The following is a 14416-nucleotide window of genomic DNA, read 5'->3' as shown; positions in this document are numbered from 1 at the left end:
TAAGTTCTTACATGGTGAACAGTACAAGGGCAGTCATCACAGAAACTTTCGGTTTTGATCACGCATCATGAACTATAAACAATCAGGTCAAATATGAATATTCGTTTGATTTTTATACTTGATTTATATGTGGATCCCACATTTCTCCCTTTATTATTATTATTATTATTATTTTTATTTTTAATAAAATGCTGAAGTGGTAGGTAGATGCAAGATAAAGGTAGAAAACATAGTTTAGTGCTGTAAGAGAGCAATTGTAGATGATCAGGTGTGTGCCTGTAGACTATGTGCTAATCCGAGCTAGACAAGGGCAATAAAACATCCACGGATGCAGAAGATTTCTCTCAAAGCAGGGGGGGTGAGGTTCTGAGCCTCACCTCTGTTGATCCCAATTTCTCACCTGATGGCCCCCCTGCGACTGTGCCTGTCTTAGGTTGTTCCTCCCTTGAGGAATCTTACCCGTCTCTGGCTAACCAGTCATCTTCCGGGGCCATACAGGGAGATGTAAAGTTGGTAAGTGAGAGAGAAGCCATATTGTTTGAAAAGGTTAGCTTTTTACTTCTTTGCAGATTTATGCCTGTGGCTTCTATGCCCAGCACTTGTCTTGAGGTATCTTTACCACTTGGAGGAATTATGATACTCGGTAAATTTGATATGAGGCATGGATTCTATTTAAGGGTTGTAATTAGGAAGGAAGAAGAAAAGCTATAGAGGTAGCAGACGGAAGAAAACATGGGAGGATTGATTATTTCTTTGTGTCCCTGTGCTTTTACCCACCAGGCCTCCTCCTGCGGCCTCCCCACAGCACATGTGCGCTCACACATCCATCCAGCGCATGCATCCTGAGGGCCTGGCGTACCATCACACTCTGGCTGGGCCCCGGTGAGACTGCGGTGGGGGGTGGGGGCAGAAGCTCCCGCACAGCCCAGGAGCAGGCTGTTGGGGGTGGCCATCAAGAGGACACGACTGCCAACTGACCCTCAAGCTGGACCTGGGCAATCAGAAGCTCCTCCCCACTGTCCTGCCCTTGGGACATTCACCCCACCCACCCCTCCTGCACCAGGACGCATTTAAAGGAAGCAGCCTTGAGAGAGCCATGTGGCTGACATGGACTGGACGGCATGGGACTGAGCCCTTTAGGGCCTCCATGAAGCGCTCAGATGCTGGCAGTGGTCAGACAGCTCTAGTCTTCATGCAGGGCCCAAGACAAGCCTCTTAGGTGTGGAGCGGCCCGCCTCTGTCTTCAGTCTCTCCCTGCCCTCTGCGACCCAACACAGATAGTGAATGGGGCTGGCGGAGCCCTCCGTGGGAATGCCCTCCCCACACCAGGTAGAAGTGTTTTCTGCCCGTTGAGACCCAAGGGTGGAGGTGAGGAAGGCAGTGGGGTCCAGGCCTCCCATTCCCTCAGGCCATCCTGGGAACCAGGGAGGGGCTCCGAGGCGGGGCCACCAATTTCCCCACTCAGAGTCCTCCCAGCAGCTGGCTGTCAGGGCCCACCTCAAATCCCTCCTCCTTCAGGAAGTCCTCCCAGACCTCCCCAGCCAGGAAAATCTCATAATTATAAGGATGTCACCAGGAAGCCCGGCGTCTAAGGAAAGAAGGTGCCAGAAAGGTGTCTCCCTGGGGACACCTGTCCGACACTGGGGGGAGAGATGCCTCAGAGGGGCTCCTGGGCCCACTTCTAGGATCAGCAGGAAGCGCAAGAGAATTTGCTGCGATCTCAGGCAAAGTGGGCCATGCCACCCGTGGTAAGTCATGATTGACATCAGTTTGCTAATTAAGAAAGTCGCCCTCCACTTCCGAGTGCATGCCACATGCCAAGCATGGAGGTCATTCAACAGTTGCAAACCGCTCCGAAGTCAGATGACTGCTGTCCCATTTTACAAGGGGGGACACTGAGGCACACAGTGGCTCACTAAGGTGACTGATCCCAGGGCCACTATGTGGCCGAGCTGGGGTGCAAGGCCAGGCCTCTGTGTGGCTGAAGACTGCGACTCTCCTGACCCCCACCAACCTCTGCAGTGGCCCAGACGTCTCAGGGCCTGGCCTGGGGGGGAGGGCAAGTGGGTGGGTGGAGACACCACACCCTGTCCCACCCTCACCCGTGCCCAGTGCAGGGGAATGGCCCAGCTCTCAGGCTGGTCAGGCTGCCCTGCCCCTCCCCGTGGCCCCTCCCAGGGGAGAGGGGACAGAGGAGGCATATGGCTGGGATTTGAGAGGTTCTGGGAGGTGGGGGGAGGTTGAGGCAGGGCACCTCTCCCCTCTGTCCCCCTTTGCCCCACAGGCTGACAGCCCACCTGCCTTCTGCCTGCAGAGGTGCACTGGGCACGTGGCTGCCCTTACCTTCAGTCCCTGGAGTTCCCTATCCTCCAGGATCCCCAAGAGTGGTGTCCTGCTGGTGGAAAGTCCATGTCACGTGGTTGCCTGCACGGTCAAGGCCGGCCATCTGTCCCCACCGCACGCTGTGCTGCCCAGCACACCTGCCGGGCCTCCCTCCTCCCTTCTACTGTGCCAACAGGATCGGGGCTGGCCTGTAGCTGCCAGTGCCTCCTCCGGCCCACGGCCAGTCCGGGCTGGCCACCTGGCGTGGGGGTGGGGATGGCCCAAGGCTCCGCCCACCAGAAGCAGCTGCTTCTCATTAACCTGCTCTGCTAAGCCTCCAGCTCCCTCCCACTCCGCAGTCAGCGCTGTGGCCCGTTCATTGCCAGGGGTGAGGGTACAGAACAGCCAGGGCCTGAGCACCCCGTGATGCTCTAAAGCGGGGGCCCAGAGGAGCCCTCCTGGCAGGCTGTAGGATGAAGGGGGGTTGACCTAGGTAAGCGTTTGGCACAGTCTTCCCCCAGCGGAGAAGGGCAGGGTAGGTGCCCAGGCCCCCTGCCACCCCTACGGTGACCCACGGTCGCGCCCACCCAGCCCAATGTTCGCTGCAGCCTGAGGCAGAGAAGTCCCTGCAGCTCCAGGCTGGTCCCAACCTCGCCCACCCAGGGGACTGCCTGGGCCCTGCCCCTTCGAGGGGTGTACCTCCGCCGGCTGCAGCGCCCCTTGACCCAGTGGGGCTGCGCTACCCACTGCCACCTCCTTCCTTTTCAAGCAGCGGCCCAGCAGGAACCGCGCGGCCCCTGACCCGCCTCGGCTGCATGGCCAACCCCGGTCACCGCCCCCAGCGGGCAGGAAGCACCGCCCACCACCCCCGCCCCGCGGCGGCGGGCGGAGCAGTGAATCCGGGGCCCCATTAACCCCGGGTGGCGGGGCAGGGGTCCTTGTTTTCTAACCTCCTGAACAGGGGTTACAGGGTTGCTGCTGGTAGACCCGTGCACCCCTGCCCGCCCCTGCGTGCCTGGCATCCCATGCCCGAAAGGAGCTTAACTTAGCACAGGCATGGTGGGCAGAAGCACAGGGCCAGTGCCAGGACCCAGGGTCTTCCGCAGGCTTCTTGGTGAGGTAGTCCGGAGCCTGAGCACATACCTGCCCATCCAGCCTCAGCTGCCCCCCTACCAGGGAGCGGGGTGCTCACTGCCTTCGGGGGGCAGGTCAGCAAGTCTGGGGAGGGCGCAGGGACAGGTTCCCGAGCTGTCTGCACCCTGCCTCCTGAGCCCCCATTCCTCTGTCGCTTGTGGAGACACCCCTGAGTGGCCGGCTGCCCCACTGCACGTCACCCAGCTCACCGTGGTCAGGGATGCCCACCTCCGATTGACTGCTGGGGGCACTAGAGCCAGAGAGGGGAGCCAGCCTGCTTCAGGCCCCATAACAAACTAGTGGAGAACCAAACAGGAAGCCTGTGGTCTGACTCTGGTGGAGGGCATTTTATCTCTGCCCAGGCAGACGATGCCCAGAGGAGACACCCAGGGGAGTGTGGGAGGATAAGCACACATGCCTCTGGATGGGTCACGATCAGAATAGGTGCTGATAGGACGGGGCCTCCCGCTCCTGCTGGATCAAAGCAGTGGTATTTTAATCCGCTTAGTCAGCCTTGTAGCAAGGCTGGCCGCTAACACCGGAAGTAGTAGTGGGAGCCGTACTGCTGTAATTCACACAACCCAACAAACAATTGTGTTCCTATGCGGTGGGGCTCTCTCTCTGTCTTGCTGCGCTGTCTGTCCTTTACATTCATTGAGCACCTACTGCATGCAAAGCACCGCTGGAAGACCCAGAGACAGTAACTAAGACCCGGATTCCATCCTGGAGGGGCTCAGACGTGGCCAGGAGCAAGGCAGCCCCGAAGTGGGCTGTGCTGGGGCCCCTGAGCAAGCGGCCCTTTGGTACAGCAGGAACCCGGGAGGGCATACCGGGGGAGGTGCTGACACCATTCTCAGTCCCCACCATGTGGACACACACCATCCCCTTGCAGCTCTGGTCCCTGGAGGAAGGCTGACCCCACCAGCACAAGGTTTCCCTGGGGTGGTGCAGGGGTCCAGGGCAGGGGACCAGCCTGGTCACTCAGCAGATGGTGGGCCTGGCCCTGCAGCCTGAGGCAGGGCTGCTCTGGCATGACAGGGTGAAGCATGGGCCAGAGAAGGTGAGGAAGGAGCATCCTCCTCAGAGCCCTGGACCTGGGGTGCATGGGCAGGGGACGCAGCAGTCATTGCAGCCCCAGGCTGGCAACAGGAACCACCCAGACCCCTCCCGGCCCTACACTCAAGGACTGGCAGCTGCTGCAAACCACCCCCAGTCAGCAGGCAGCACAGCCACCCTGGACTTTGGACAAGGGGTGGTGGTGGTTGGAGGGCCAGACGTGGCTGTAGGTCAGCGTTGTGAGATTTGTTATCAATCGGGGCCTGTGTAGGTCTGGGAGAGGCGGATGGATCCCCCTCTCCCCTTGATGCTGGAGGGCACAGCTTGGGAGGTGGCCAGGGGCCATCTAGCAACGCCCAGACAGGGTTCTGCTGCCCACCTGCTGTGCCCTTGTGGACTGGGTTCCTCTGGCCAAGTCTCAGTTTCCCCATCTGGGTGGTAGGAACAAACACCCCCACCATTTCAGTTTCAGGGGTTTGTGAATTTCCCTGTGCATTATTACCTTCTACTTTTGAAGAAAACCATGGTACAAATCGAAGCCACAGTCAACCCGAGGGTGAGGACTGCCTCCAGTCCTGCACACAGCCCCCACCCCTCTGCTGCGGTGGACTCACCCCCCTGCCCGCATAGCGCCCTGCCCACATGGCCTAAACACACCAGGGCCAGCTTCTTCTCGCCTGGGCTGGCCCTTTCTGCAGGCCCCGCCAGCCCTCCACCCCTGCAGGCTGGCCAGGCTTCCCGGGCAGCGGGAGGTGTCTGCAGGCCACCCTCTGACTGGGCAGACATCCAGGGTGGAGCAGGGAGTGGGAGGGGGCAGGAGGCTCCTGCACGGAGCTCTGTGCAGCCCTGGGAAAGAGGGCCACTGAACAACAACCAAACAGCATGGCTGACACCTGACCCTGAGGAGGGTGGTGCCCAGCCACACTCGGTACCTGGCCCAGTGGCCTCTGAGCAGTGCTAGCCTAGAGCACCTTCTGGGGGGCAGGCAGCTGCTGAGCGCTTTACATGTGTCTTCTCAGAGGAGAGAGAAATGACTGCTGCCCATTGCAGAGATGAGAAACCTGGGGCAGAACACAGCCATGGGATGCCAGCCCCTGGGAATTCATGGGCCGGGGAAGTTTCCAGAACTTGATGGCTGGAGTTACTCTGCCAAGATTTTTTTTATTCCAATAAGGGCCTTAAATAAAAATAACTAACAACTACCAGCATGCTTTCATGAGAACAGAATGTTTTATCACTGGGGGTAATGGTGGTCCTTCCTGAGGGCAGTGGGGAACAGCTGGGGGGCACAGATGTTCCCAAAAATGGGGGCCGAAGTGCCCCACAGCCGGGCACCCCGGTAGCAGGCGTGGGCAGCTTCATGCCAGGGCCCCACGGCTCCCAATTCACCCTGTGATTTGTTTCCAGTATCATTTGTGAGTGAAACAAACATGGCGGGCAGAGCTGGCAGCTCCCTGTGCTGAGCCCATGCAGGGCTGGCCGGTGCTCACTGCCTCCTGAGTCCTCCGGGCAGTGCCCACAGCTGTGGGCATCACCCTGTCCAGCAGGGGAGAGGACAGAGCTTGGGGGGATTGTCCTGCTCCTGTCCCCTCTCCTCCTCGAGGGCCTTGGGAGGGAAGAATGGAGAAGCAGCAGCTGAGGGGGCAAGACCCAGTGAACACCACTCAGACCCCCTGCCGGTCAGCCAAACTCTGCAGGCTCTCCTGCTGGCCCCCCGGGGGCAGGAGAGGACCCTGCAATCCAGGCTATGCTTATAATCGTTACTCTGGAGACTGTCTATAAAAATCCAGGTTTCCAAGCTTGTCTTGAAAAGCTGGGACACACAGGCCCCTCTGGATCTTTACCCTTTCACGGTCCCCACTGGCCTCTGGGAGCTTTGCTTTCTTGACCACTGACTGACTGGGACCCTAGGCACTGCCCAGGGTAAACACAGCTTCCCCTGTCTGGCTCCAGAGGCAGGCGTCCCCCTGCCCCCTCCGCAAGACCCCTGGTGATGACAGGGCACCCAGGGAAATGAGGGTCTTGCAGTGAACAGAGGTGGAGGGGGTGTGCAGAGATGTCTTTGGCCCCAGTCTGGTTGCTTAGGTGGGGGGAGTAGCCCACTGTGGGTGGGGGGCTTGGTCTTTCCCAGACGTTGCCTTGCCAGGAGTGTGAGCCTTTGTGGGAAACATGCGTGGAGAGCAGGACCCAGAGACAGGGAGGGTGGAGCCCCAGGCCAGGGACTGACCCGCAGACAGACAGGGAGGCCTGGGCCGTCAGGCCTTCTACACGGACACTCCCCTGGCAGGGCCTCCCTACTGACTGCCTTGGCCCAGTCTCAGCTGCTCTGAGCAGTGAGACGTGCAGCCTCTGCTAATGGGATGTGCCCATGTCTCCCCATAATTCTATTATTTTCTATATTTTAAAGCTATGCTGTGGTGTATTAAGCTCCCACAGTTAGAGCTTATCATGTAATTGTCTATTTCTATCATGAAATAATGAGCCTTTTTATCCAGTGGGGTGCTGGCTGTTGAGAGGGAGTGTTGGACTATTTCTGTGCTGTGACCCAGAGCCAGATTCAAGATGCCAGCGAGGACTCACGGAACATGGGCTGGGGGAGTGCCCACAAGCGGCGGCTGCGAGCGGGCACAATGCACCACTATGTTTGCACATAGGGATGTTTTCTGACTTGGAGCGCATGGTGTCTGATACTGGTCAGGTTATATTCGCTTTGACACTTGCCTGACGTATCTTTTCCTGTAGCTCTGCTTCTGTTATTTCTGTGACATGATGTCTCAGTTGTGTCCGGCACATTCCTACTCAAGAGTGTGACACAGAGCTGCAACCTTGCACAGTTGCTGAGGACAGCTTCTGACGAGCTGGCAAGCAGAGCATGGGGCCCAGCCAACAGGCTTTCACCTGGCCCGGCTGCCTGTCTCCACCTGGAGCACCTCAATTCATCTCTTTTCTGCTGAACACACTGAACTCACTAATGAGGGTGGGAAGATAAATGTACGCACACGAGTGTGCTGGTAAGAACCTAAGGTTTAGAAGTGGTGTCAGTGAGAGATTCTTTTCTCATAAGAAATAAAACGTTAGACAAAAAGTTATCGGGGCAGTTGAAGCAGAAACCTGTTCTCTCCCCAAATGTGCATGGTTTTAACGCCCCCATGTGACCTGAAATCTGACTAGACTAAGGTGTAGACAGCCAGCTTGTGTGAATGAATTGAGGAATATTCATACAGAGGGCTTCTTTAGGGGCTTGGACGAGGTCTTAGGAAGCTCAGTGTTCTAAGTGCATTCTTCGTGGGAATCAAGGTTATCCATCACCAAGACATACATACCTCGAGGGGACTGACTGCCTCCACGGGCCTGACAGGCCCTCAGGCCGTCCGGTCTTTGTGGCAGAGGTAGCCATTGGCCTCCCAGCCCTCCCTTCTGGCTTCTACGGTAATCCAACGCAGAGTAAAAACTACATTTCCTAGCCTCCTTTGCAGCTAGGTGTGTATGACCAATATATGACCAATGGAAGATGGGGAGTGAAATTTTCAGGTGTTATTAGAGAGGGCCACGCACCTGTCCTTCCTGCAGTGGCTGGAATGTGGGTTCAGGAGCTGCAGCTGGAATCCCATCTTGGACCATGAAGAGAACTTGGGAGGCCACACAGAGGGGCCCCCCAAACCAGAAAGACCTGGGTCCCTGACATGGAGCCCAACCCTAGCCCTGGGTCACTACTAGACTGTTAGGTAAGCAAGAAATGACTGGCCCCTGTCTTGTGGGCTGACGGCCCTCGTGGCCGGACTGTAACCCTGAGGCCGGCATCGTGCAGGGCTGCAGAGGGCTGCGGCTGGGGGTCCTGCCACACCCACTGGCACCATGGCCCCAACAGCACAGTGTCAGGTGTGCCATAATTACCCAGAGGAAATCCAGGTGAACAATATCCCCAGATAGGTCTATGTCACATGTGGGTTTCCTTTTTTTAGGGCCAGTAAAGGATCAACACCCATTCATAAAGGAAAATCGATACATCAACTTACAACGCAAGACCCGAGTCTGAGTTTAACCCAGAAATGCTGTGAAACCTTCTCACGCGAGCACCCGGCCTCCATCCCTCCTCCAGCGCCGGGGCCCAGCCACCCAGCCACGGCAGAGCCCACTGAATGAGGGCTGTGGTGAGAGAAGTCAGCCCATGTGATCTGCGATTCACTGAGGACTGCTTTGTGGCCCAGTATGAGCTGGGTTTCCACGGAGATGGTATGTATTCTGTAAGAGGCCACAGCGTTCTACATATACAATTGCTAATTATGTTATTCCCCTTTCTATCCATGTTTTAATTTTTTTTGGTCTGTTTGACCTTTCAATTGCAGAGATAGTGTGTGAAACCTCCTACCTATGATGGTGGGTCTGTCCGGTTCTCCTTACGCTTTTGCCAATTTTGCTTTATAGATTTTGTGGTATGTTATAAAGAGCATGTGAGTTTAAAACTGTAATGTGTTTTAATAAATGAAAACTTGATCATTCTGCAGTAAGCCTTTTTAGTTCTAGTGATGCTTTGATGTTTTGCTTTGTTTTGTTTTACTTTAAGATCTATTTGGCACAACACTAGTACAACTACATCAGTGTTTTTAGAATATCATTTTCTCTTCTTTTACTTTCAATCATTTTATATCTTAGAGCTTAGAGGTATCTTTTGTAAAATACATGCATATACATGTACACACACAGACGGGTTTTAAGAATCCAGTCTGACAACTTTCTAATTGCTGGATTCAGTCCATTTCCATTTATTGAAATTACTGCTTTATTTGGTTCGACCATATTATTTTGCGTTTTCCATCTGCCCTACCCTTTCTGTTTCTTTTTTCTTTCCTTCTTCCATATTAATTCTCATGCCACCTTTTCCCTCACTAGTTTATAGGCTGTATCTTCTTCTTAATCTTTTAGTGTCAGTCTATGAATTTTAGTAGGCACACTTGTTATTCTCATGGACACCCCCTAAGGTGACCCCAATGAGTGGCTGCCTTGCGTGCGGGCAGGACCTGTGACAGGTGGTGGAGGTCATTCCCTTGGTCATGTTTTCTTATATAAGACTTAATCCCAGCAGACTGCAGAAGGGGATTCTCTGCTGGCAGGGAGGTCGGGGGCTGCCATGCTGCAGGGGGAGGCTGGCAGCTGCCAGCAGCCCTTGGCTGGTGGCCAGCAGGACACTAGGGCCCTCAGTCACACACCTGCAAGGCAAGAATTTCTGCCAAGAGCCCAGATGAGTGTGGAAGTGGACCCTTCCCCAGTTAAGCCTCCAGATGAGAACATAGCTTGGCCCACACCTGGACAGCATCCTTGGGGAACCCTGAGCAGAGGGGCCAGCGAAGCTGTGCCCGGGCTTCCAACCTATAGGAACCATGAGATGATAAATGCATCTTGTTTTAATGTGTGCTTATTTGTTAACAGCAATAGAGGGGTAATACATTTATCGAAATCATTCTTTCCCTTCCTTCCAAACAACTAGGTATTCTATGGGCCTCTCCCAACCCTTAGGATATTGTTACCATTTATACGAATTCCATCCTGCTCTTAATCAGATAATATCCTATTATTACTTGTTACATCAGTGTTTGTTTCTATACATCCACATATTTGCTTTTCCTTCAGCCTGAAGTGCCTTTAGAATGCCCTATAGAGCACCCTTCAGTGAGGGTTTGTGGACTTAAAACGTTCCATTTTGTTTCGACTTTGCTTTTGTCTAAAAATACTTTGATATTGCCCTTGTTTTTGAAATATATTTTGAGGGGTTGTGGAATTCTAGACACTTAGACAACATCATTCCATCACCTTCTGGACCCCATTATTGCTGCTGCACAATCACTATGCTGCTTTTGTTTCATTAGAAGCGACCTTGCTGTTTTCTCTGGTCATCTTTGAGACCTGCTCTTTGGGTTCACGGTCTTGCAGTCACTGTGATGGCTCAAGAGTTGTGTTTCTTTTTAATTATCCTCCTTGGGATTCTTTGGGCTCTTGAGTCTCTGGGTCACTTACTAGTCTGGGGACCTGGCCAGCCAGTATTTCTTCAAATGTTCCCTCTCTTCCTTCCCCTATTTCCTCTCCCTCTGGGATCCGTACGGACCATGTGTGTTGGGACTTTCCATTCCACCTCCCTCTTCATGTGGTTGATTTCTGTACTGTCGTGACATCATCCACCTATTCTCCAGTTCAGTAATTCTTTCTCTCGCTGTGTCTAATGTGAGAGTAAATTCATTCACTGTGGTTAAAATTTCTGTGGTATAAGGACTGTTTAAAAGTGACCCTGAGAGTCCACTGTGGGTTGCTTGGACAACGAACCACTGGGGGGGCCTTTTCCCTTCTCTCAGAATTTGCACCAACATTCAGCTTTTCATGGGACCATTAACTCCCTTCTGTCAGCACAAGGGGCTACAATTTCCCCTGTACCCCAAGGTCCCAGGGCAGGGCAGTAGGCATTCCCAGAGAACTCCCATAAGCAGCTGGACCCAAGCTGTTTGCTTGTGTCCCCCTCCCCCAGGCCACTTTCCCGTGCTCACTCTAGAATGCCGGTGGAGGTGACAGTGCCACTTCAGATTGCCAACACACAGCACTGGCCTCCCTTGCATCCAGCCTGAGCCCAGCTGCCTGACCACTCACTCCATTCATATCTTGCAGTTCTAGAAGTTCTTTGATTGTCGAATTGGCTTGGTTATTTTTCATAGTTTCTTGTTCTTTATACATTCCCAACCGCTTTTAGTCTACCTTTAATTAAGCATAGCTACTTTGCACTGTTTTTGTGGATCTGATTCTGCAGCCCGTGGTTTCTCTTGTCTCTGTGCAGGGCATCTTATTTCCTGTGTGACCTGTGCTTTTGGACAGTGAGGGTGTATTTCTTGGAATTCTCCCACAGGGGATGGATTGAGGCTGAAATTGAAGGCAGATTCTTCCAACAGTGATTTGCATTTCCTTTTTCTGGGCAACTGGGAGTGTTAACCACCCGGGATCTTACTTTAAACCCTCGGGCTCCTGGCTTTTCAGACCCCCAGGCAGTGTGAATTCAGGTGCGACCTGCTCAAGTGCCAAACGAGTTGCATGTGGTTTGGGTTTCCTAAAGCTGCTGTAACAAAGTGCCACCCAAGAAAACTTTGTTCTTACAGTTCTGGAGGCCAGAAGGCCCAAATCAAGGGGTTAGCAGGGTTGGTACCTTCTGAGGGCTGTGAGGAACAATCCTGTCTCTCTGCCTTCTGCTGGTTTGCTGGCAATCCCGCACGCTTCTCAGCCTAGAGGTACACCATCCGGCTCCGCCCCGTCTTCACAGGTGCTTCTATGTGCCTGTGTCTCTGTGTCCAAATTCCCCCTTTTCAGAAGGATACCAGTCACACTGGATTGGGGCCCAGCCTGACGACTTCATCTTAATTTGATTTTATCTGCAAAGACCCTATTTCCCATAAGGTCACAGTCACAAATACAGAGGGTGAGGACTTCAACATATCTTTTTTGTACGGACACAATTCAATCCATGACACCTACTCTTAAGGAAGTTTTTGCTCTTTCCTCCCACCCTTTGTCAAGGTAGAAGAAAAAGAACTTCCCTTGCTGTCCCACAGTGGCTGTGGTGGCCGGGGGAAGGGGGTGTGTTTCTAATCATCCTGAATTTTAGGATCCCTGCTTTAAAGAGGGGCTCACCTGTTATCCTTAGCACTTTGGGGGTCCTGGGTTCCCCCCAGCCACCACCATGGCCAGACTACAAACTGGTGCTCAGGCCCACTCAGTTGGGCAATGCCCGTAAGGAGAAAGCCAGCTTACTTCTCTCGACACCTGCCTTCACTTAGCTTTGGGCATCTTTGTGTTTATTACCAGCTCATCAATGAAATTAGAAATATTTTCCCACCATTTTTGTGTTTTGTTTTAATCAGGAGGATTGGTCAGAGTATCTAACCCTGGACAGATGATGCCCCCCAACCAAAGACGTCAGCACCCTCCTCTCCAAACCCGTGAACGTGTCACCTTGCTCAGCAGAGGTTCTGCAAATGTGGTGAAGGGGAGATTTTCATGGATTATCTGGGCGAGACCAATGTAATCGCCCGAGTCCTTAAAGTGGAAAGCCTTCCCAGCTGCAATCAGAGGGAGACGGGGTAACAGCGGGAGGAGGGTCAGTGATGAAACCAGGCTGGCTCTGGGGATGGAGGACACGGACCATGATTCAAGGGATGTAAACAGCTTCTGGAGAAGTGTGGGTAGAATGAGAGGTGCTGTGGCCAGGATTCTCACCTGGCCCTGGGTGGCTGGCTCACTGCACACCTGTGGGCAATGCATGGCTGTTGACTCTCTGTAAAGAGCTCCACCCACTGCTCTGGGCATGACATGGTGGCAGGGCTGCAAGGCTGCAGGAGAGCAGAGCAGAGGCTGGAGTGGTGGCAGCACAGAGGACAGAGGCCCAGAGGAAGGCTGTGCAGACAGACGGGCCCAGAGGCAGAGACCAGCTTGCTGCATGCAGACTCGTTCTGAGTGAATGGGATTCTAGTGACTGACCTGCCACCTAGAAATAAAGTTGGGTATAACCCTTTCACCCCAAGAACGTTTTGCTGTCAATTTCTTTGCTCACATTGAATCCACAGCGAACTTGCCCAGGGCTGAAACCTATTGACAAGAGGAAAGGGATTCTCCCCCAGAAAGGAACATAGCTGAGCCAGCCCCTAGATTTCAGCCCAGGGAGACCTGTGTGGAGCCTTCTAACCTGCAGACCTTTAAGAAAACAGAAGGGCATTGTTCTAGGCCACTGCACTTGCGATTTGTTATGGCAGCAGAAAACCGGCCCCCGCTAGACACGGCCGGAAACAGAAATCAGCTCTTCCTTTTAGGCAGCACGAGCGTCTCCACCGTGAGCTGCGATGAAATCCCATCTTCTCTTCACCATACTTTTCACGTCTCCATCCAATGTCGGTTCCTCATATTGTCTTAGTGTTTGGTTCTGTGCTAGTAGGTATACTTTCACGTCTATTATCTACCAGGATTAAATGATGAACTTGCCTTTTCCCCAGAAATGATGAGAAAGCCAGCGTGCGCACACTGCCTCCCCCAGCGCCTCTTTCCTTTCCCAGCCGTCTGCCCTGAAGCAGTCTTTGCACTTGCTATTTCCCATTACGCCAAATCACCTTGTCTAAGACTCATCCCCACAGTGAGATAGGTCTGATGTCACCCAAATCCTGGGGTGCGGCTTGCCCATCACTGGGCTAGAGCCAGGCCCCTGGTCTTTTCTCTAAGTGCTCGCATGAGGTAATTACCAAGTTTTTGCATGTTGTAAACTATCGAGTTGCTGCCCTGCACCTGGATGACTATCTGAGCATAAATCCTTGGGTTCCTGCTTCCCAGAGGTCTCTGCGGGCCTCATCTCATCCCCTAGCAGAATGTGATCGGGGCGCTGTCTATGGCAAACCCGGGCTGTTCTCCTTAGAAAGCCGCAATCTCTTTGCTTGATGCCCAGTGAATTTTTTTCTTTGAAGTCCAGGTCTTAAACCATTCGGGTTAATTTTTCCTGGAATATAGTATCCCTTCTCATTCTTTTATTTCCATTAAGTTAAAAGAATACATTACAGTATTTGTCCTGTCTGTGATTTAGGAGTTATCCTTTCCGGGACAGGTGGCTCTCCGCAGATGCCAGCTGCATGCAGGGGCTCTGCTCCAGCTCCTGGCCTCTGGGGGCCACGGCCGATGCTGCAGTGTGAGAATCCCAGGCCTGGCATGAGGGTCTGCCCTGGGGCTGCCTCCCAAAATCCACTCTGCCTTTGTGTCTTTCCTTTCAGGGATGGGCCCCCTTCTTTCAAGCTCAAGTTCGCATTCTGTATGTTTTGCAAGGTGTCCACATGTTTGAAGGGGAGGAGAAGGGATGGAGAGGCCTGTCCACATCACCTCAGAAAATGGACTGTTT

At 53.7% G+C, this 14416-nt stretch overlaps 1 protein-coding gene across 2 annotated transcripts in view; it reads right to left on the bottom strand.

Annotated features, from left to right (window-relative positions):
- The window catches only part of SARDH (sarcosine dehydrogenase), a 61693-nt gene extending 58520 nt beyond the window's left edge, over nt 1-3173 (bottom strand). The window contains exons 1-2 of one of the 2 annotated variants that reach the window (XM_037007772.2): nt 3022-3173; nt 2344-2392 (exon numbers count right to left, since the gene is read on the bottom strand). The gene's annotated coding sequence lies outside the window, so the exon portion shown is untranslated. Of the gene's footprint in view, nt 1-2343; nt 2425-3021 lie in introns of both variants that reach the window. The other variant, XM_037007773.2, reaches the window with a different exon arrangement.
- Nucleotides 3174-14416: the final 11243 nt, after the last annotated feature.

Source organism: Manis javanica, chromosome 2 (assembly GCF_040802235.1).
Source record: "Manis javanica isolate MJ-LG chromosome 2, MJ_LKY, whole genome shotgun sequence".
NCBI lineage: Eukaryota > Metazoa > Chordata > Mammalia > Pholidota > Manidae > Manis > Manis javanica.
Note: the sequence above shows the minus strand (reverse complement) of the source record. Positions and strands in the feature narration are given on the sequence as shown.